Source organism: Calliphora vicina, chromosome 1, assembly GCF_958450345.1.
Source record: "Calliphora vicina chromosome 1, idCalVici1.1, whole genome shotgun sequence".
Taxonomy (NCBI): domain Eukaryota; kingdom Metazoa; phylum Arthropoda; class Insecta; order Diptera; family Calliphoridae; genus Calliphora; species Calliphora vicina.
In genome coordinates, this window is record NC_088780.1 from 108,863,857 (window position 1) to 108,888,932 (window position 25,076).

The following is a 25,076-nucleotide window of genomic DNA, read 5'->3' on the forward strand; positions in this document are numbered from 1 at the left end:
ATGAAATAATGCGGTTTCATGTCTGGCCGCATATTCTGGGCGTTTTTCTACCAATGCTCACTTCAAACGAATCAGTTGCAGAAGGTACAGGATTAGAATATCCAAAACCGAAAACGGGTCAACCGGTTTTTTCATCTTTGTAAACTCCACCGGTTTCGATTTTTTAACTGTTCGGTTTTTTGACAAACCGGTTTTTGTAAGACGATTAACCGATTTTAATGAAATATATTTTCTAAAGCTCATTCAAACATATTTATGAAAAACTTTGATACCATTTTTAAAAATATTGATTTATTTTATAGAAATTTATAGCATTTGACAATAATTTGTAAAATATATAAAATATTTAATTGCTTAAAAATAGAGCCTTAAGAATTCAAAAATTTCCGAAGATTTAGTACACAATTCGTAACACATTTTCTATTAGCGACCACAAATACAAATAAATTGAGGAGCCCTTTATCATATTAAATACAAATTTTATATAAACCGTTTTTTTGAATACAAAATCCGAAACCGTTTAACCGACTTTTTCGGCTTCAATTCGTATGGTACCTAATTTCCCTGCTATTGGATGAATCCTGCTGCTCGCAAACATTTTGCAATTGCTGTTTGATTAGCTCCCAATGAGTTGAGTTTGACAACAATATTCATGGAGTAATGCCTCCAATTATTGGACTTCAAACTTTTTTGGCTGACAAAGATCGTCCACTTTGTCATCCGTATCAAAATCACCATTTCGGAATCGCACAAACCATCTATCGCACGTTGAAACCGATGGAACACATTCAGCATGAGCTTTGATGAGCAATTGGTGTGCTTCACTAATATTCGTTGGTACGATATTTTCGAAGCAAAAAAAACTTAAAAGTTATTAAAATTATAAATCCCACATTTTTAAGTCATATTATAAATCCTGCATTTTTAAGTCATACAATAACTATAATCTACTAACAATATTTAACAATAACTCACATTTATACTATCCCAAGGCCTTGACAAATGCTATGTCGGCAACCTGCTTTTGTTTATCATATAGGGTACTAAAATTAACTATATATAGTTTCATGTTTAATTTCAAGCAATTTAATTATCACACCAGAAAAAACCCCTATAAAAGCATTAACAATGTTACTAAACATTCAGTTTATTTCAATTAATTGACTTTTTACAAAAATGTTCGCTTTAAAATATTCTATTTATTTAGCTGTTTTGCTAATAAGTGTTGAAATGATTAGTACATCACCAGTTGTTAACTCATTATGTCCAAACATTTGTACTTATGAATATAATCCACAATGCGTTATGCTAAACGATGGAACATTAGTGGAATTTGCCAATAGATGTTTGTTAAATGTGGAATCTTGCAAGAGGTATATTGGTAAGTTATTTCGTTTTATTTATTTTATATTTCGAGATAATTTATATTGATTTTTTTTAGGTGTTAGAAATGTTAAGGCAGGACATTGTCCACAAATAATGTAAGAATAATGGAATATGGAGTTTTCTTGTAATTGTTAAATGTCTTCTTAATAAATGGTTTAATTTTAGTTTGTTTTACAAAATAGAAAGAAATTCATATAAAATCTAAAATACATATACGTTTTTTTTCATTTTGTATTCAATTCAGGTATTGTATATAATACCTAGGTGGCGGATTTATATGCAACTGCATGTTTTTTCTCGAAAGTCCTAATACAATGTAGACTAATTACACAGGGCAACAAAATCGAAAAAATTTTAGAGGCATTTTAAACCACTACACAATTTTAATGTATTGCTGTTGGTGCCAGTAGTACAAATATGGTAAATTTTTTTTAAAAAAAATTTTTAAGTAAAGTTGTGAATTTTTTTAGAAGTTTCTCCACATAATTAATGATTACTCAAAAACAGTTACTCAGATATTATTAAAGTAAAATTAAATTTACATAACCTTTAATCCGTTTATATACTGCGCTTTAATCGGTTCAGTAGTTTAGGAGTTATAATAAATTAAAGCAAAAAATATATTTTTTACATGAAAACGGCCGAAATTGTTCACTTTTTTTACTGTGTTGCAAAGCCTCATATAATACCAACAACATGAAATATCGATCATAAAAATCTATTGATTATTTACGAATTTATTCACAATTAAGTGAATTCGCTTATTTTCACAAAATTTTAGTTTTTTGTTTGATATACATAAAACATTGTTCTTCTTTCGAATGATTAAATTTTGAAAACATTTTCCCCATGCTATGTATAAATTTTCACATATATATTGCGTTTTAATCGGCTCAGTAGTTTCGGAGTTATAATAACAAATTGAAGCAAAAAATATTTTTTTTATTTTGTTTTAAAAAAATCATGAAAAATCGAAAACGGTAGAAATTGTTCAGATTTATTGCACAACATAAATTAGAAAATATTCAGACCAAATTTCGTATTTATACCCTACACCACCATAGTGGGGATCAGAGAATGGATAATGCGTTTGTGCAGATGTTTGTAACGCCCAAAAATATTAGTCTAACACCCACCTTAAAGTATACCGATCGACTTAGAATCACTTTCTGAGTCGATTAAACGATGTCTGTCCGTCTGTCTGGCTGGCTGTCCATGTAAACCTTGTGCGCAGAGTACAGGTCGCAATTTTGAAGATATTTCGATCAAATTTGGTACATACATATTATTTTTTTGGCCCAAGGACCAAGCCTATTGAAACTGGCTGAAATCGGTCCAATATTTCACCTAGCCCCCTTCCGAAATTGGACTTTATCGGTCATAAATGTTTAATTTATATATGTATCTTCACAAATTCCGCTCCAAATAAGTTTTATATATACAAAATTCATGTCACCAAATTTTATTATGATCGGTCCATAATTAGTCATAGCTCCCATATAGACCCGCTTCCGAAAATCACTTTAACGTGCATAAATCGCTTAAAAATGTTGGTATATACACAAAATTCAACATTGTTAACTTTAATATAGATGTAAATCACACGGCCTAATTTCATGGTCATCGGTCCATAATTAGTCATAGCTCCTATATAAGGCCCACATCCGAAAATCACTCAAAAATATAAATTATTGAAATTTTAAAAGAAACATGTTTTTGCTCTTTAACTTAGTGTAGGGTATTATATGGTCGGGCATGACTTTCTTACTTGTTTTAGTTCCACTTCATATTATTAATCGCGGATGTTCGCTGAGGCGAGTCAACGTATTTCCACAAATCTTTGTACATAGTATATGTTGTACCGATTTTTCCAAACATTTTTGAGAAACTAAAAATATTAATACTATATTTCATACCCCTAGGTTTTGGCACGCACTATCGCATTTAAAATTCACTCGATAAAAAATTTTAAAATTTGTCCCAATCAGTTGTATGGAAAAAAATTTGTGTTCGAATTTTTAAGGGTGCCGGCCGGAATATTGTGACACTAGGTCTAAAAGTTAATTGCTGAAAATTTGAGCCAAATCGGACAACGATTTCGGAACGCTCATCGAGGTGAAAAGTCAGATATGCAAAATTTTAATATTTATATGAAATAAATTTGTTAAACTCCTTAACTTTCTGTATTATGTAGAAATATGTAGATTTATTTACATTAATGATAACTACAGTAAAAAAGATTTTGGATATTAACCCTATATTTATTTGGGGTCAAAATGACCCACAAACTGTATTATCGCTAAAATTTGTAAAAAATGCTAATTTTTCAGTTTTTATAAAAATTTTGCTAGTAAATAATTACTTTTTCAATTAAATGCAAAAGAATCGAAATGTGTACTTAATTGTCGTTGTAATGAGATAGTAATGAAAAAAATTGGTTAAACAATTTTAAAGTTATTAAAAATTCCCCAGACCATTAACGTGTCACAGGCCACTTTAATATGAAATTTAGGAAGCAATTTAACATATTTTGAGAAATATTAAAATAAAACCTATTCGCAGGTATGGCAAAACACAATTTAATATTTTTATTTCAAATATAATAGTTCAAATCTCCATTTTAATTTTTTTTAAAAATTTTGTTAAAGAAATTTCACAATTGTTTATTATTACATTGGGATTTATTGAGAATATAATAGGGAATGAACAAATTATGGCAATACCTATTACAGTATTTTCGTACCTGCGATTTAATTTTCAGATTTTTGTATTTTGGCGAATGATACCAATTATGAACTGTTATGAATTTTAAGTCAATATTATGAATATTATAGTCAAGATAATTTTAAATATACTATGAAAGCTTTACTAAATTCGGAAAAAATTAACGCTTAAATCGTGCAATATTTGGAATTTCTAATGGAAAGATAGTGACATGTTATATATTTTTGGGTCGATTTTAATTTATTTAGAAATTCCTAGTTTTGCCAAATTTTACCTTTGACATTAACGATTTAACCCTCTACTACCTTTAGGCGGGGTACGTTAAATGTATGTAATGCTGCTTTATTTACTTATTACTCCCGTTATAACGGTAAATATGTGTAAATAGACAAACAATTTACTTATTGTGATAAATATGAACGTGCACTTGTCTTTTGTTTTTATACCCTTCACCATGAGTGGCAAGGGTATATATAAGTTTGTCATTCCGTTTGTAATTTCTACATTTTTCATTTGCGACCCCACAAAGTATATATATTCTGAATCATTATAGATAGCGGAGTCGATATAGCCATGTCCGTCTGTGTGTTGAAATCAACTTTCTGAAGCCCCCAAATAACTTATATACACGAATGATACATCAATATCTCCGAAATTCTTCCGGCTTGGTTGCTATTTAAAATCGAGAAAATCGGTCCACAAATGGCTAAGATATAAGGAAAAAACCGGACAACCTCGATTTTTTGCCTATTTTTGACCCATATCTGGATTACTAAATCATTAATATAGACAATATGGATATCTAATGATAGATATTTCAAAGACCTGTGCAACGACGTATATAAGACCATAGTAAGTTGGACCTACAATGGTTAAAAACTATTTTTTAACACGAATTTTTTTTTCACCAAAATTTTTTTTCCTAAATATTAAAAAAAAAAAAAAATTAAAACAAAAAAACAAAATTTTTTAAAATTAAAAAACAATTTCGAAAAAACAACTGGAAAAAAAATTAAATTTTGATTACCTAAAAATATTCAAAATTTTTATTTTAAAGTATAATTTGGTGAAGGGTATATAAGATTCGGCACAGCCGAATAAAGCTCTCTTACTTGTTTTTATTCCAACGTATTTTTTTTTATTCAAACAATAATCTGGCATATTTTTTTACCTCAAAATAAAATTGGCCGGTTAGAGGGTTAAGGGTTAAAGTTTTTCAATTTTAGTACCTAAAACGTTTGTTCCGCTATAATGTAGTATGTTTTTAAAATACAGGCAAATCCCGGTATAACGAACGATATGTTGTCAAGCCCATTCGTTAAATTGAAAAATTCGTAATATCGAGATGTTTTTTTTAATTATGGACAACTTTTTCTGTATTGGAATTTGATCCCTAGGTTGGATGAGCTGTGTGACATTAGGAGGAATGAATATCGTCCAAATCGAGGAATGAATATCGTATTAATCGTGGATAATGGCTTGGTGCATTATTCACGATTAATAAAGCCTTCATTGTAAGGGATTTCGATTCTGAAAATGATTCAACCTGTTGAAAATTAAACTGACGGATAAACATTTAAAAAAAAAACAAATTTTTAAGATTTGACTTAATTTGTGTGAAGATTGTTTATAGGAAACACTTAGTCACGATAAAATTTTTGTTTTATTTTCTTCAAAATGTTGAGAACTTTGTTATACCATATTTCATACATTCATTTAAATTTTTTACTTTTTCTTTCAATGAAATTCTTCTAAGGTTTTCCATATTTAATTCACATGAACACTTGCACAATTATTGCCTATTTCACAATATTGAATGAAAGATTTCGTTCGCATTCTAAGCGAAAGAAAGCTGATTTTGGATTCCCTATCTTCATGTTTATGTGAACAAATCAGTTTTCTTTCGCTTAGAATGCGAACGAAATCTTTCATTCGATATTGTGAAACAAGCAATTAAAACCACTATAGAAAAAATTACAGCACCTATTTTTAAAGAGAGTAACCATTGAAAACGGTACTGTAACGACTTATTTTCTTATATTTACATTCTTTATACTTCTGGTTTTTATACTTTCTGTTCGTTTTATTGAGCGTACAATATTCGAAAAGGTTATCAATGTTAAAAATTTGGTTGTTTGTTTGATTTTGTTTGTTTTTTCTCACCATTCGTTATATCGAGTATACAATTTTTGAAACGTTCGTTATATAAGGTAGTTAATGTTACGAATTTGACCGTGCGTTAAATCGGATTTTCGTTAAAGTGAGATTCGTTATACCGAGATTTGCCTGTAGATAAGTAATGATCGTAATATGATTTGACTACAATCATGAATCTTATCATATTGGTGTCTATAATAAGATTGTTTCATTGAGCATTGCCTACAATGATTTTGATTTTTTGAGTCTTCTACTAGAAGTCATTTTTATAATAGAGTAACTTCGGGTAATGTGGACTACCGTTTTGTTTTTTCTAAATTTTGCCTATAATATATATGGATATTAAAAAAGTTGTGAAGCAATAAATTAGCTAATGTATTCTCTAATTGTTTTTGCAGTTGAAAATTTTTTACGTCAAAGGATAAAAAATTTATGTGAAAATATTGAAAGGAACCCAAAAACCAGCATTAAAAAAATTGGAGGGTAATATGGACCACTATATGAGGGTAATGTGGACTAGTATTTGATACATAAAATTCATGAATCAGCTGATCATGAATGATTAAAAAATTTAATTTTAATATATTATTATTAATACAAACTAAAAAGTCGCGTTCTTGGCTTAGAAAGATGGCATACAAAGTACATAGTTATTGTCGGGTAATGTGGACCAGTAGTACATAATCAAGTAATTTAAGTGGTCCACATTACACGAACTTGGGCTACAGTGGTAAACAATTATTTTTACCTAATAATCTAAATGTGCTTAAATTCTTACCAAATATATGCAAAACTACGTGTCCACTTTAACTATATAAAACAACCAAACATTAAATTCTGCCAAGTAACTGTACCAAATTTTGTTTCTTACTTGAGCCGAAAAAAATGTTGAGCACGCGCATTAATTTCAATACAAGAATAAAAAGCCAATATATCAATTACTCATGAAAGCAGATGTGCAATTGTCGTTTCAAACAAATTGTAAAATGTACGACAAATCAGTTTTATCATACCTTCAATAGTTTCTGAAAAAAGACACTGGTCCACATTAGACGCATAGTCCACAATACCCGAAGTTACTCTAAACAATAATAAACTTTAAAAAATTCTTAACCACATTTCAATGATTGTATAAATAATTTGTAAAGCACAGTGTAGGATATATCGGTATATACAGTGATCTGTATATTTAGCTTGTTAATTAATTGCAATTAATTCAATTGTCTTTTCTGCAAACCCTCTATAAAAGCCACCACAATATCATTAAGGTGTGTATTTTAATTTATAGCCATTCTACGGAAACAAGTTTATTTACAAATGTTTAATTTAAAAAAAATAATTTATTTAGCTGTTTTGCTAATAAGCGTTGAAATGATCAGTTCATCAGCAGATGTCGACTCATCATGTCCAGACATTTGTACTAAAGAATATAGTCCACAGTGTGTAACGCTAAATGATGGAACAATTCAGGAATTTGCCAATAAATGTTTGTTAAATGTGGAATCATGTAAAAGGCATATTGGTAAGTTATATTGGATTTTAAAGAAAAATATTATATGATTTATGTGTAATATTTATATTGATTTTTAGCTGTTAAAGAAGTTATGGCTGGACATTGTGCATAAACTATCTAACAATGATTGAAAGGAATTTAATATTCGAAATCGAAATTAAATATTTTTTGTTCTAAGGTTGTCACATAAATTATGTATAAAAGATTTCAATAAAATTAAATCTATCATTTCTTTCATTTTACTTTTAGTGGTGCATATCTCAAAATAAATGGTAATAAATAAACTTCTAAACTACTGGGACGATTTCTTTGAAAGCCAATTTTTGTATAGTAACAATATGAATTCTCATCTCATCGAGTACTGATTATTTGATATCAAATATAAAATTCACTTTTAAACTGATTTAGCATTTAACTGTTTGCGCTTTAAGTTTGAAAAAAATTCTTATTCTGTTTTCACAATTTCTTAACATTTATTTTCTTTTATACATAGTAAATCCTCCCTTAATTAAGTTTATCTGAAATCATTCAGATGCTACAATAACATTGCATGTATTAAATAAAACGTTTTCTAATTCAAGTAATTCCAAAACAATTGCTTTCCAATTTAAAATTAAACAACAACAATAACACTAACAGCAACAGCTAAATGGAATTATAAAGATAAACTTTACTGTAATTTATGCAAAAACGCCTACCAAATTTTATAAGAATCAAACAAATCAAATGCAGAAATAAAATTCACGAAAATCCATAAAAGACAATTAAGTTGTTTATGGGAGTGTTGTCGTATTCACGCGTATTTATTTTTTCAAACACAAGCCCAGACAGGAACCTGAAACTTTTGAAAAAAATTATAAAGTGTCTGAATTAATGGAGATTATTTTGAGACCATATTCACGTAGTCTGTCTTACGCCTGTAACAGTGGTTTGAGTGCATGTGAAATGAATGATTGCTTGTTTAGCATTTTTTCTATGTTTAACTTTTTTTCTATGTTTTTCAAAATTGCTGCAAAGTCGAGGGATGGAGGGTTGCTTGTTGGATTTAAAATTGTAGAAAACATTTCATGTGCATCATTGACTTTTGCAAGGAAGAAAAATCACACAAACAAATAAAGTTCAATTTTAAACCAGAGCTTTGGAAATAGAAACAACTACATTGGGAGGGTTGCCTTTAACTTTATCGCTTGTTAACTTATGTGTAGCAAAAGAAACAGTGATTCCCATAGCAAAATTCACGTTGGCTTATTTCCAAAACAAATTTTTGTTAATGGTCAAAAACTTTTTTGACTGTTTTTTTAAATGGGCCCTTTTTTCATAAAATCAACCTTAGATATTTTCCTTGAACACCTATTTGGTCGCTTAGTGGGATGCGAGTGGGATATCTATCACAATAAATATTTTGTAACTCAAAACATACAATTTTTGACTTTTTTCGCAAAATCAAAAACTTTGTTGACTTTTTTTTCAAAATGGACCCTTTTTTAATTTTTTTTTAGCTCAAACAAAAGCTTAGATATTTTTCTTGAAGACCCTTTTGGTCGCTTAGTGGGATGCGAGTGGGATATCTATCAAAATAAATATTTTTTAACTCAAGACTTACAATTCTTGATTTTTTTTTTGCAAATTCGATTTTTTTTTTTAAATGGGCCCTTTTTTAAAATTTTTTTTTTAGTCAAAAGTAAGCTTAGGTCCATTCCTTTAAGATATTGTTAGTCCCTTAGTGGGATGCGAGTGGGATATCTATCAAAATAAATATTTTATAACTCAAGAAATACAATTTTTGTTTTTTTTTTTTTGCTCAAAAGAAAGCCTCGGTCCATTCCTTTAAGATATTTTTGGTCGCTTAGTGGGATGCGAGTGGGATATTTTGTAACGCAAGACATACAATTTTTTAATTTTTTTTTGCAAAATCGAAATTTTTTCCAATATGGCCCCTTTTTTTAAAATTTTTTTTTGCTCAAAAGAAAGCTTAGGTCTTTTCCTTTAAGACCTATTTTGTCGCTCAGTGGGATGTGAGTGGGATATTTATCAAAATAAAAATTTTGTAACTCAAGACATACAATTATTGACTTTTTTTTTGCAAATTCGATTTTTTTTTTCAAAATGGATATTTTGCTTGAAGACCCTTTTGGTAGCTTAGTAGGATGCGAGTGGGATATATATCAAAATAAATGTTTTTTCAAAAGAAAGCTTAGGTCCATTCCTTTAAGATATTTTAGGTCGCTTAGGGGGATACGAGTGGGATATATATCAATACGAGTGGGATATCTATCAAAATAAATATTTTGTAACTCAAGATATACAATTTTTGATTTTTTTTTGGCAAAATCAAAAACTTTTTTGATTTTTTTTTTTTAAATGGGCCCTTTTTGTAATTTTTTTTTGCTATGTCTATTCCTTTAAGATGGTTTTAGTCGCTTAGTGGGATGCGAGTGGGATATATATCAAAATAAATGTTTTGTAACTCAAGACATACAATTTTTGTGTTAAAACATTTATTTTGATAGATATTCCACTCGCATCCCACTATGCTACCAAATAGGTCTTAAAGGTAAAGACCTAGGCTTTCTTTTGAGCAAAAAAAAAATTAAAAAAGGGTCCCATATTGGAAAAAAATTTCGATTTTGCAAAAAAATTGCAAAAATTGTATTTCTTGAGTTATAAAATATTTATTTTGATAGATATCCCACTCGCATCCCACTAAGGGACTAACAATACCTTAAAGGTATGGACCTAAGCTTTCTTTTGAAAAAAAATTCGAATTTACAAAAAAAAAGTCAAACATTTTAGGTCTTGAGTTAATAAATAATAAATTAATGGGTATTAGAATTGGCAAAATAGAAACAAACTCATTAACATTTGGAATTGTAATTTTTAATTACTTGTATGGAACTATCTCAGTAATTTATGTGCAAAGTTGGACAATAAAGGATATATTGTTGTAACAATCATGTGTGTAATTGATCCAGAATATATATGTATATATATATGTGTCACAAAAGAAAAATTTGGAAATTACAAACGGAATAACAAACAAACGAAGGGTATAAAAAAGTTTAAGAATCTCATCCCTTAAACTTCATGCACTCATACTATTGTTGTTTACCAAATCATTTTATTTTTGGTACTTCCGTCTGAACTTGTGTGTGAGCACATGTATGTATATGTTTCCTTTTCCTATAGCTTCTGGCATTAGACAATTGTATGTGAATGTTTAGTTTTATGTAGTTATCACTGGGATTTATCGCTGACGAAAAAAAAAAGTTATTGTGTTTGTTTAATTGAATTTGGATTGTTATAAGCTTTAGCGTTTTCTTATTTACACACAAACGAAAATATTTATACACACTTGTATGATTATGGTGCTGTGCAGAGATAATTTTAAATACTTTTCTTTTGCAGCTATTTTCTGCTGTATTAAGCGTGGGAGTTGTTAAGCATATAAAATAGATAGAGTCTTAACTGTCACAGAATATTTAACTTTAGTTGTGTTTAAATTACTATTGTTTTAAGATTTGGTAGAACATATTTAAGTGGAAATTAATTGAACTTGCACTGGGTATATTTTCGTTTGTTTCTTAGATGGTCTTAGTCGATGTAATTTTAATATCAATTAGAAGAGAGTAGAAGTGAAACCAACAGTAAAATAAATAAACAGGATAAAAATCAATTGTAAATCGATTCTCATTATCACTATTTAATCAAATGAAATGAAAATTATAATTTCAACAAATTATCTATGTTCATAATTGTTAAAAGATAATATTAATCGAATTAAAGTTGCAATAATTCGTAAATTATTTATTTTTAAAAATTGTTGTTCAACGATAACCAAATTGAATTCACATTATAGTCCCGAATTCCAAATACGAATATTTATAATCGAAAGATTCGATTATGGTTTATGAGAATTTAATTCGGTGAACTTTAATTTATTTTGGCATTTATAATAAAATCTTTAAATAGGAAAAATAATTGAATTTTGCAATATAATTCCAAATATGTACATTAGAGTGACAGCCGATTTTTTTTTTTTAGATTTCAAAGAGTGCCGGGTGGAATATTGTGACACTAGGCCTAAATGTTAAGTGCTGAAAATTTGAGCCAAATCGGGCAACGATTTCTGGACGCGCATCGAGGTCAAAGTTCAGATATATGCAAAATTTTACTGTTAATATGGAATAAATAGGTGAAACCGTTAACTTTCTGCATTTTTTTCTAGAAATATGTAGATTTATTTATATTAATGAATATTACATTAAAAAAAAAGTTTTGGAAATTAACCCTGTAACTCCTTTGGTTCAAAATGACCCAAAAACTGTATTATCGCCAAAATTAGAGAAAAAATGCAAATTTTTCAGTTTTTGAAAAAATTTTGCTACTAAATAAATACTTTTGCAATTGAATGCAAAAGAATCGAAATATGTACGTAATTATCGTTGTAATGAGATATAAATGACAAAATTTGATTAAAAAATGTTAAAGTTATTACAAATTCGCCAGACCATTAACGTGTTTCAGGCCACTTGAACAAAAAATTTAGAAAAAAAATTAAGAAATTTCGAGAAAAATTAAAATAAAAGCTCATTTCTACTTAAAATATGTCCATATGTACTTGTATATGAGTTTTTGTCTTCGTAGGATACCGTTAACCTATTCGCAGGTATGGCCAAAAAAAATAATTTTTTTTAACGGCTGTTTCAAAACTCCATTTTCAAATTTTTAAAAATTTTGTTAAACAAATTTCAGATTTTTTCGATCATCACATTGGGGTTTATTGAGATCAAATTAGGAAATAAAAATATGAAAAAATTATGTCAATACCTCTTACAGTTTTTCCGTACCTGCGATTTAAATTTTGCGTTTTTCAAGAAAAAATATTTTTTTGTCCATATTTAGGCGAATGAGTCCAATTTCCTAACTGTTATAAATTTTAAGTAAAACCTATTCATAGTATTATAATCCTGGTAATTTCAAATATGATCTGAAAGTTTTACTAAAATCGGAAGACGTTAACCTTTAAAGCGTGTAGGTCAAAGGTCAAATTTTTCAATATTTGGAATTTCTAATGAAAAGATAGCGAAATGTTATATATTTTTGGGCCGATTTTAATGTAAGTTAAGGAAAATATAACATAAAGTCAAGAATTTAAAATAAAAGCACAAAAATGGAAATTAACCCTTAGCAGCACTTGGGGTCCAAATTAACCTTAACTTTTAAAATCACGCAAAACACAACCATATTGACCCCAAGTCCTCTTAAAGGTTAAAATTAATTTTTGCACTGTTGTTGTAAATGCAAGGCCCCAATATATATTTTCCTCAAGTTTCATGAAAATCGGCCCAAAAATATATAACATTTCGCTATCTTTTCATTAGAAATTCCAAATATTGAAAAATTTGACCTTTGACCTTCACGATTTAAAGGTTAACGTCTTCCGATTTTAGTAAAACTTTCAGATCATATTTGAAATTACCAGGATTATAATACTATGAATAGGTTTTACTTAAAATTTATAACAGTTAGGAAATTGGACTCATTCGCCTAAATATGGACAAAAAATTATTTTTTCTTGAAAAACGCAAAATTTAAATCGCAGGTACGGAAAAACTGTAAGAGGTATTGACATAATTTTTTCATATTTTTATTCCCTATTTTGATCTCAATAAATCCCAATGTGATGATCGAAAAAATCTGAAATTTGTTTAACAAAATTTTTAAAAATTTGAAAATGGAGTTTTGAAACAGCCGTTAAAAAAAATTATTTTTTTTGGCCATACCTGCGAATAGGTTAACGGTATCCTACGAAGACAAAAACTCATATACAAGTACATATGGACATATTTTAAGTAGAAATGAGCTTTTATTTTAATTTTTCTCGAAATTTCTTAATTTTTTTTCTAAATTTTTTGTTCAAGTGGCCTGAAACACGGTAATGGTCTGGCGAATTTGTAATAACTTTAACATTTTTTAATCAAATTTTGTCATTTATATCTCATTACAACGATAATTACGTACATATTTCGATTCTTTTGCATTCAATTGCAAAAGTATTTATTTAGTAGCAAAATTTTTTCAAAAACTGAAAAATGTGCATTTTTCTCTAATTTTGGCGATAATACAGTTTTTGGGTCATTTTGAACCAAAGGAGTTACAGGGTTAATTTCCAAAACTTTTTTTTTAATGTAATATTCATTAATATAAATAAATCTACATATTTCTAGAAAAAAATGCAGAAAGTTAACGAGTTTCACCTATTTATTCCATATTAACAGTAAAATTTTGCATATATCTGAACTTTGACCTCGATGCGCGTCCAGAAATCGTTGCCCGATTTGGCTCAAATTTTCAGCACTTAACATTTAGGCCTAGTGTCACAATATTCCACCCGGCACTCTTCAAAATTTTAACAAAAATTTTTTTCCATACAACTGATTGTCACTCTAATGTACATATGTATATTTCAATAACATTGATACAACAAACTAAAATAAATTAACATTTATTTGCAAAAAACATACACCCTTACACACCCTATTCTATATCTGGGTTACTAGTCATTAATATCGACAACTAGCAAAAAACCCGGTGTGCTTCGCTACCCGTACCGAAATGACTAAACCGTTTGGAGTTAAACAAATATATTTATTTCGTGATTAATATCTAATTTTTTCACCCTTGGATCCTCGCTTGGCCTAAGGATGTACATTATTTTTGTTTTCCTTCTGATATATAGACATATAAGTATCTAATCCCGACAATTTTCATCCAAACTTTGAATAAAATCGTAATCATAGTGCTCAAAATATTTATAAATAACCGTTTACTTTGTATGGGAGACGACTCATCCACATCCCTCCCTTCGACTCATCGATCACTCATTTCACAACTACACATAGTTTTGGTGTTCACCATGAAAATAGGTCGTGTGATTCGTGTCTATATTGAAGTTATTTATGTTGAATTTTATGTGTATACCAACATTTTTAAGTGATTTATGCACGTTAAAGTGATTTTCGGATGCGGGTCTTATATGGGAGCTATGACAAATTAAGGATATAAAACTTATTTGCCGCAAAATTTGTGTAGATACCTATATAAATTAAACATTTATGACCGATCAAGTCCAATTTCGGGAGGACATTTGTATGGCGGCTAGGTGAAATAATGGACCGATTTCTGCCAGTTTCAATAGGCTCCGTCCTTAGGCTGAAACAATTTTTTGTACCAAAAATTGCGACCTGTACTCTGCGCACAAGGTTTACATGGACAGCCAGCCAGCCAGCCAGCCAGCCTGCCAGCCAGACGGACATCGTTTAATCGACTCAGAAAGTGATTATAAGTCGATCGGTATACTTTAAGGTGGGTGTTAGACTAATATTTTTGGGTGTTCCAAACATCTGCACAAATGCATTATACCATCCCCACTATGGTGGTGTAGGGTATAAAAAGACAAGTAAAAGAGGTGTTTTTATGTGTTTTCTCATTAGTTTTAATTGTCTTAACAACTGAAATTTATTTATAGCTTTTTAGCTTAGATTTTTTTAGAAGATGTCAACCTTCGGCCAGTTGTTTTTTAAGCCCCAATATTTTCAAGGTCCGAAGGTTGAATTTTTTAAAAACATGTTCAGCTGCAATAGAGTTAAAATAAAATTTTATTGGTAGCAAATGTAATATACTTAAAAAAATGCTTTCGAAGTTTAAAATTTAAAACCATTTTCAAAGATTTTGAAACACCCTCAACCTATTTAGGGTAGGTCATAGTACTTTAATACCTCTAACTCACACATTTTTAGACCGATTTAAAAATTTTAAACAATTATGTATAGGCAACGAATTAATCTTTCATAAAATGTATAATTCAAGAAAAAAAAAGTTCGCATTTTTTTTAATTTTGTTCGTAATTTTTCAAATAAGTTATTTTAATTTTTTTCTATGAAAACCTATTTTTTTGCACTGTGTTTTAAAGACAATTTTATATAGAAAAAACGAGATATTACTTGTTAAAATCGGTTTATATTTCCAAAAGTTATTAAACCTTTTCGAAAAAAGTTCAAATAAATTAATTTTTTTTGTTTTTTTATTCATATCCCAGTGCATATGAAAATACTCTAAAAGGTGTTAATGAAAAGTTGGATAACTTTTACAATTTTCATCCGATTTGAAATATACAAAACTGCTTGATATATACAAAACTGCTTACAATATATACAAAACTGAAACCTTTTCAAAAAGGTATAACAATCCTAAAAGTAGTGTATACTGTCGCCATTTCCGAATACTTTTATTAACATAATAACTATAATTTCTGCATATAATTATTTCTTTACATCTTAGCTTTATGATAGAACTAGTTTTATGGATAATTTCAAACATTTGCAAAAATAAATTATGAGATGCATTCACCTTATATTATCCACTTTGCAGTAAGGGAAATGAAAAAAAAAATTCCTTACGACTATAGATGAGGAGTTGATGTTATGTGATTACAGAAAATTTGGTATAAAGTTGAAATTTACATAATAAATAGGTCTAGTTCGGAATGCTCTGGAACTCCCACTTATACAAATTTTATAATTATTTGTCTTCTATAGTACTTCCCAAAATGTTACCTTTGAGAAAAATATAAAAACCTTATTTATTTTGTTTTTATTTTCTGTATCACTAAGATCTTGAATAAACTACTTTTTAATTTTTTTTTATTTTCAAAAAGAATTATTCAAATAATTAAAAAATATATATTTTAACAAAATCGAGAGAGATTTGGATCCGCTATTAATATACAGACTAAGGTAGGTAAAAAACTTGAAATTTTAATTTTATAATGTGAATATCTCGATAAAATATAGTTCAAGCGATTTTTTTGTAGCTCTCTTCTTGTAGATTCTACACATATAAAAACCTTTTAAATCGGATTGAGGATACACATTTTTAATTTTTCATATAATTGTGATATCTCAATTTGGAGCCTTGAAAAATCCGTTATATTATAGCAAAAACTGTAATGACGAGGATGAAGAGGAAACTAATAAACACCTTCTTTGTCAGTGTCCAGCATTTGGTTTGATTTAGGTAAGATCCACACCTTCATTAAAAGTAAACAGGGCCCAAGAATAACCAAAGTGAGCTATGCTTCGAGCCTAACATAACCTACCGCATTTGAATATGTTTATCCTTTTCAAAAATCGTAACAAACTCAATCTAATAGTTCATGAAAATATAATGTGTGCTAAAAAATTTAAACATATCATCATTTACAACCCATTCATTCGTGTTTCATTCTTTTATACATATTTATTTTTTTTTCCAATTTTTAAGGCCACAAAATAAATACAATAATTTTTTAATCGACCATAAAAACATCATATTACATTTTGTACGAAAAAAATATAAATAAAACAAAATTTTAGTATTTCATTGCAAGCAATTTAAAATATTAATAGCCTCAAAGGAGAAGGATGAATGAGCAAAGAATAGACAGACGAACCACTACACACCCACATATACAAATAAAAAGTCCTGATGCATAAAAACAGAATACATACAAGCACATACTTACTTACTCCCGGGAGAGAGACAGAATATATGAGTACAACAACCACAATTACGACGACAAAATCTATTCAATATTACATGAGTACAAATTGTAATTTAATCCACAGATGTCACCATTACAATCAACATGAAATCATAGTGCATCCTCATACACATACATACCTACTTACAGCAAAATATGATAACACCCCTTTTTTCTGTGTAGTCTTCTTCAATATGTGGCACTTTGTTTGGATTATTCTTCACAATAAGTTTTGGTGAAAATAAAGTTTAGAAAGAAAACGAAAAAATAATTCCAAAGCAGGTTATCTTCTAAAACCGTTTGACACACTCACACGGTTACAAAACAATGTGCTTTTTCTTGCATGAGGAGCTCTAAACAGGGACACGTGACTGCCACAATTTTGGGAAGGGAGAATTACTGGTATAAATATTGTAATATTCACTTGATGGTTGTTGCTGTTGCATGCAAAAGTGTCAAGTTGAAAAATGGTATTAAAGTCATATTTAGAAAATCATTAAGAATTGTAATGCCTTTTTTATGGACACTGTCATTGAGACAAACGGAATTAAATGAAAGCGAAAATAAATGGATGATGGACAATTAGCGTGCTAGTTGCTACCCTACACCACCATAGTGGGGAAGGGTATATTGGGTAAATGCTGATGTTTGTAACGTCCAAAAATATTGTACCAAACACCAACCTTAAAGTATACCAATCTGTTCAGGATCACTTTCTGAGTCGATTTCTTATATAAAAACTCAAAATATTTAAATTCGTTAATAACTTGGCCAATAAGCGTTTAATCAAAAAAAGGAGCTCGATCTATGATCATTCATATTTCTAAACAAAAATCGTTTTTTATATAAAAACTCAAAATATCTAAATTTGCTAATAACTTGGCCAATAACCGTTTAATCAAGAAAAGGAGCTCGATCTGTGATCACTCATATTTCTGACCAAAAACCAATTTTTTATATAAAAACTCAAGATATCTAAATTCGCTAATAACTTGGCCAATAAGCGTTGAATCAAGAAAAGGAGCTCGATCTATGTTCACTTATATTTCAGAACAAAAATCGTTTTTTTATATAAAAACTCAAAATATCTAAATTTGTTAATAACGATTTTTTATATAAAAACTCAAAATATCTAAATTCGCTAATAACTTGGCCAATTAGCGTTTAATTGAGAAAAGGAGCTTGATCTGTGATCAATCACATTTCTGACAAAAAAATCGATTTTTTTATATAAAAAAATAAAATCTCAAAATATCTAAATTGGCCAATAAGCGTTTAATCAAGAAATGGAGCTCATCTGTTATCACCAGGGTAACCAAAAATATGCATTATCATATTTTTTGCTGTGCGTCGTATAAACATATGAGTTAGTTATTTATCCGTTTCAGACAATTATAAGAATTTTGGCATCGATTTGTTAGTGCATATTTTTGCATATTTGGCTCTTTACTGCATATTTTAGCATATTTTGCGTTTTATAGCATATTTTTGCATATTTGACTCATAAATGCAAATTTTTGTTGCATATTTTCTTTTTTTTCATTAGTTTGTTTTCTTAATACAATTTTATTATTTGTATTGTAATTTTTTATTTTTTTACTAATTTGTTAAGGTCGAATGATAATTGGCCTAGGCTACTTAAAGAAAAAATGAGAGTACCCATAATCGACTTATCTGATATGAATTTTCGTTGACTTAAATGAGCTTAGTTTCACACAATTATTAAAATTGAACAAATAGTAAAAATACGTAACAAATTAAATGTAAATTTCTAAATTGTATGGGTAACTTCTTAATAAAATTTTGGATACATTTAAAAAAAACTTAAGGTTGAGCATTAACAGTTTTCCACTAATATAAAATTACACAAAACTTCAGAATATTAAGATCCATCGAAAATCTTGTGTTTAAAGCACTTCGATAGATTTAGACAAATTGTTACAAAGATATTAAAAAATCAGAAAAAAAAAGAAAAATATACATGGATATCGATAGACGAAACAATGGATGAGAAAGGAAGAAAAATAGGAAATGTCATGGTATTTGAGTCCCAATCACAAAATTCCAACAAAAAGATTTATTTGATTGTCGCAGTTTTAACTAGAACAAATCATTCCACTATTGTAAAGGTAGGGTCACACATGGCAAATATTTGACGAAAAAGACGTAACCACTAAATAAAATGTATTTGAATTCTTTCATTTATTTCAAAAACTTTTTTTACTTAGGATGATTCACCACAAAAAATTTAATTTTATTTTATTTGATGCTGTTTGATCATACAAAACACTTGTAAGAGTAAACACGTCAAACAAATTTGTGCTAAAAAGTGGTTACGCTTTTTTGAGTAAATATTTCCCATGTGTGACCCTACTTAAGGCTTTTTTATAATTCAATTTAAATTTTGGAAGCCTAATTAAAAAAAAATGCAATTTTTATCAACAACATAATTCAAATGATATAAAAGTGATTTTTAAAGCTTTATGTAGAATAGAAATATTTCGAGAAATTTATCCGAAACATACGGAAGATGGGGCACATGGATTTAGCAAGTAAATTATCATGCCACTACTTACCAAAACAAAGTTTGAAGTATAAGGCAGTTTAAAAGATGAGACAAATCAACTCTACGGAAATCTAAAACAAAGATTTAGTTTGAACATTTAAAACTTAAGAAAACCGATCGTAATTTATTGCTAAATACAATAAAATGAATTGAATCAAACTATTTTCATGTAGTGCAAAAGACAGCACAATCGAAATTTAATCCTATAATAAACAATTTTAATTAATCAGCTCAATATTTTATTTACTTCTTATATATTTTTTTAATAAAACCTTGAAATTAAACAGTAAAGTTGAAATCAAAAGTATTTTTAAGTGCATATTTTTTATATTTTAATAGCATATTTTTCGTTTATAAGTGCATATTTTATGCGCATAAAACACTTTTTTTAGAGCATATTTTTGGTTGCCCTGGTTATCACTTATATTTCTGACCAAAAATCAATTTTTTATATAAAAACTCACAATAAATAAATTGGCTAATAACTTGGCCAATAAGCGTTTAATCAATAAAAGGAGCTCGATCTGTGTTCACTCATATTTCGGAACAAAAATAGTTTTTTTATATAAAACCTTAAAGGAGCTCGCTGCGATAATTTTTAGTTTTTTGACAACAGACTTAAGTTCATTGTTCAGTAACGCTTCTATGTTTTTTTTAACTATTTTCACAACACACAAGCATTTTTTTTAATTTGGTCAGGACAACGTCTGGCGGGTCAGCTAGTTCGATATATTTTATTATAATTTCGATATCGAGCAATAATTTTTCAATACTATAGCTATTATATCATGAATCCGGGATTATTCCCAGATATTTCGGTAAAGTGAATAAATAAACAATATTTATGTTACAGCAAACTGTAATTCTCGCGATTTACATTATACCACTTTTAATTAAGAAGAATATTGTATTATTTTATAAGGATTTTAGGAGTAGCTACTGTTACTCACTAATAATGAATTCTTATTGTTGATCGATAATAGGATATGAACAATAGTTAACAATATAGTTGCTCTTATTTTACATATCCGAAAGAATATTGGGCATTAATTTTTAGAGTTTCTAACCCCTCACATCCTAAGATTAGTCTTTCTATTTTTAAACTTTTCCCATATGGAAAGTTTTAAAGATGTAATACGATTTGCCAATAGGACTAGTTTGCATCGAAGCATACTTATTTAGTACTAGTGATAGTATATTTACAAGGTCGTTACCCTGTTAATGTTGAGATATTCTAAAATTCGATTAACAGCACAAGCTCAAACATGAATTATTTACATTTTTCAGAGGTTAGCTTTGTCAGTATAAATGGAAGTCTTGTTATACATTACTTTTTTTATTATCACTCCAAATACGAAATCAAATTGATATCAATAAAAGAAAGACGCGTTTGAAAATAATCTCTCCACTTTTTATTTCGAAAACAAAAAATGTCAAAGTATTTAAAAGAATAATAAAAATAAATTCCAGTAAAAATATATTTTTATCAAAAAATAGCTTAAAACTTAGTTTAAAAAAATTTACAATAAAAAAAATGTTGCCTGTATCAACCAGATCAGTTGCGAGTAACAAATAAAAAGATTACATTATGTAGAAGAAAACCAAGAAAAACTGTAATAACAAGTTAGAAGGGTATATTCGGCTTTGCCGAATCTTAAATACCCTCCACCTGCATACATATTTTTTAGGTTGATATAACCAATTATTGGCCGATCATCATAGAATTAGGTATAGCGATTTTGGTATATATGGGGATTATTTATGACGAAAGTGATTTTCGGAAGTGAACTTTATATGGGGGCTATGGTCAAATATGGGCCGATCCACAAAAAATTTAATGTTGTGATTTCTTTTAGCACGAAACTTATTTTTGCTGAATTTTATATGGATACTGCAATTCTGAAGGCATTTATAGACCATAGAACCATATTTCGGGAAGAATTTTGTATGGGGGCTATAAGAAATCATGAACCGATTCTTATAATTTTCACTAGAGTTAGTCCTTTTATTCTAAAAATAACGTGTGTAAAGTTTTATGGTATTATCTGCAATATATTATATACACAAATAACCAAAAATTTGTGAAAATTGTCAATTTTTTTTAGGTTGTCTCACATTTTGGATCATAACTCTGGTTCTACTGAACCGATTTTGCTGATTTTCAATACCAAACTGCCTAGGACAACAATAAACATATTTTTTGCAAGTCTACCAATTTTGTTTGCGTATTTTGGACGTGACCGTGTTTTACACAGACACGCCGACAGACGGACAGACAGACGGACATAGCTCAATCGACTTAGAATTCCATAAGGATCAAGAAAATATTTACTTTGTTGGGTCTCAGATGAATATTTCTCAATGTTACACACGGAATGACAAACTTATATATACCCTCATTCAACACTTGTGGTGGTGGAGGGTATAAAAATAATATAATTTTGTGATTTTTCGAGAGGAACTTCATACATGTCGAATATGAGGAAGGAAAACAATGCCATATCTTTTAACAAATTAACATGAAATACTTGTAAATACTGAAGCCAACATTCATGCCATGGACTAGAAAGATGATCACAATTTGATTTAGTAAACAATCTAAACTATCACAGAATCTATACTTGACTAATCTGAGTGGTTTGTTCGGACCATAGATTATAAAGAATAAATTCTTACAATTGTACATAAAATATATTCCTTTCAACTTATGTCGATTATAATTGAATAAATACAAAAACTCATTAGCAAATATTAACCATTCATTACGTTATGACAAATGTGACAGTTAGACAAATTAAATATGACATCTTTGAAATTAATCACAATCACATTTTTTTGTTTCCTTTTTTGCCGGTCTCATTTCCTTGTTTGTTTGTTTGTTTCCGAATTTATATGGCAGCAAAACACTCAATCAAAATACAAGTGTTTACAATAACGACTACTAATGACAATTAAAATGCCTCTTTTATGAATTCTAAACATCAAACAAATACACGTACACGTACACACCCTGAATCCTTCCATCTCACTAGACTTACAACAGTAGAGTAGTTTACCAAACAATTTGAGCTCATATGTTACGCATAAAAATAAATTATACTATAGAATGACAAAAAAAAAGCAAAATAAATATAAGTTGACATAAACAAGGTCCCAAGAGTACTCTTTACAAGAGTATAAAGCACAAGTATCTACAGTCCAACTAAGCAAAGAAAAAATATATGAAATAAAAAAAAAAAGAAAAATTTCAACAGAAGAGAGTGCGACACATTGTCGACAGTCAAAATACTGCTGCTGCAATGACGATGATGACGATAATGGTAGAGTGATGATAATATTAGCGATGCTGTTGTCTTTTAGAAACTAAAGCTTTAGAGTGGGTGGTGGTTGGTTGGTTGGTTGGTATACTAAAATGTCATTTTTATGACAGATTTGCTAGCTCGATTACAAAATATAAATGGTTTAAAAAACAAAAAAATATAAAAACGAAGTTAAAAAGGTTGAATTTGATTAAAACACCCCATACTCTGTAGTCAACAAAATAAATACCACAAAAAAGAACTCTGTATCTGTATCCGTGTTCTTGTTTTTCTGTTAAACATGTTTAATATCGAATTTATTCGTTTACAAACTCTAAAATATCACCAAGGGACCAGAGAAATTATCAAAGCTTTTGTAAAGGTATAAAATGTTCGAATATAAAAAAACACATGTGCTATGTTGTGACTTTGAGGTTAAAAGACTAGAGTTGGGTGGTGGTTTAAGCAAAAATTAAATATTCGAAATTTAGTTACAAAGATGTAAATACACAGAAAGCGAACAAAGGCAGAACAGATTTTTAGTTTATTTGTAGAATTAGGATTCAGGAAACTATTTATTATGTGGATTCAGATGCAATACTGATGATGGAAATAAGTACCCCTGACATACTTGACATATCATATTAGTTGGATCATATAGAGAGATCGAACTGTTTACCCAGAAAATACAGCTGTATACATAAGAAGATTGATATATCGAGAATAGTCTGGTAACTATGGATAATACTCGATTAAACGCTGACCTGGAGTTATGTTGTGTTCAACATGCAGTCCTATGTAATAGTGACAAACTTGGGTCTTTCATAATCATTCCCGTTGTGATAACTGAAAAGAAAGGGTTGATATTAGAAATAAAAATAATTCAGTACCCTCTCCAACCGTATTGAGTTCTAAATCCAACCATTCAGTTAAAGGAACAAATGTATTTATCCTTCCAGACCTAGAGTGACCATTTTTGCCGAATATCTAATGACATTAAATCAGTTTAAGCTTGAGAATGAAATTTTAGTTTAACATTAGCAGCCTTTAACTAATCCTGACTTATGCAGCAATAGTCTGGTATTCATCCATAGAAAAGAAGAGTAATATCAATTCACTTAATTCCCTTAATTGATATACAGATATAATACGAAACTGCTTTGTTGGTATAATTAGGATTCAAATCATGGGCGATTGGATCTATATTCAATCCAAGATAAATGATGTGATAAACCTGAATTATATCACCAGAGTTCCTAAATGAAATCAAATGGTGTAGTTCCAAAATTTCAAATTGTAATTGATTGAAAGATGGTTTGCTAACACCTTATGTACACGTGAGAATTTCAAGATCCATTTGGGCTCGGGTCATTATGACATTTTGGGAAATAAGTAGACATGTAGAACTATAACACAAAAACATTCCAGGATTTGTAGAACTTACCTAGAACAAAACATGTCGAATATTGGCAGGAGACAGAATATCTGATGCTCAACCAATTGATGTATGAATAGAATTAAATGACAGTTCGGGTTTACATAAATGATAACAATGATTCATCACATCAGAATATAATTTAGGCCACACATTACTCTTTCAAACTAGGCTCCCCTTTAATTTTAACTCAGATCTGGAGAATACGAAGCGGATATAATAATTTTTTTTTAAATAATTAAATATACATACATATGATTTAAAATAAATGGCCATAGGAATCAATTTAGATTGATCAGAATGATCAACTCAATATTGAAAGATCCGAACACTCCTATTAGGCATCCAATATCACTTATGGAATATAAAAACTGATTACATAACTACGCAAGTCCATTGGAAGAACAAAATTACTA

At 29.0% G+C, this 25,076-nt stretch overlaps 1 long non-coding RNA gene across 1 annotated transcript; it reads left to right on the forward strand.

Moving 5' to 3' along the window:
* The first annotated feature begins 1,161 nt into the window (after positions 1 to 1,161).
* On the forward strand, positions 1,162 to 1,593 carry LOC135960403 (uncharacterized). Its single transcript, XR_010576576.1, has 2 exons — positions 1,162 to 1,381; positions 1,442 to 1,593. It is a non-coding gene; the product is annotated as an uncharacterized LOC135960403 (long non-coding RNA).
* Positions 1,594 to 25,076: the final 23,483 nt, after the last annotated feature.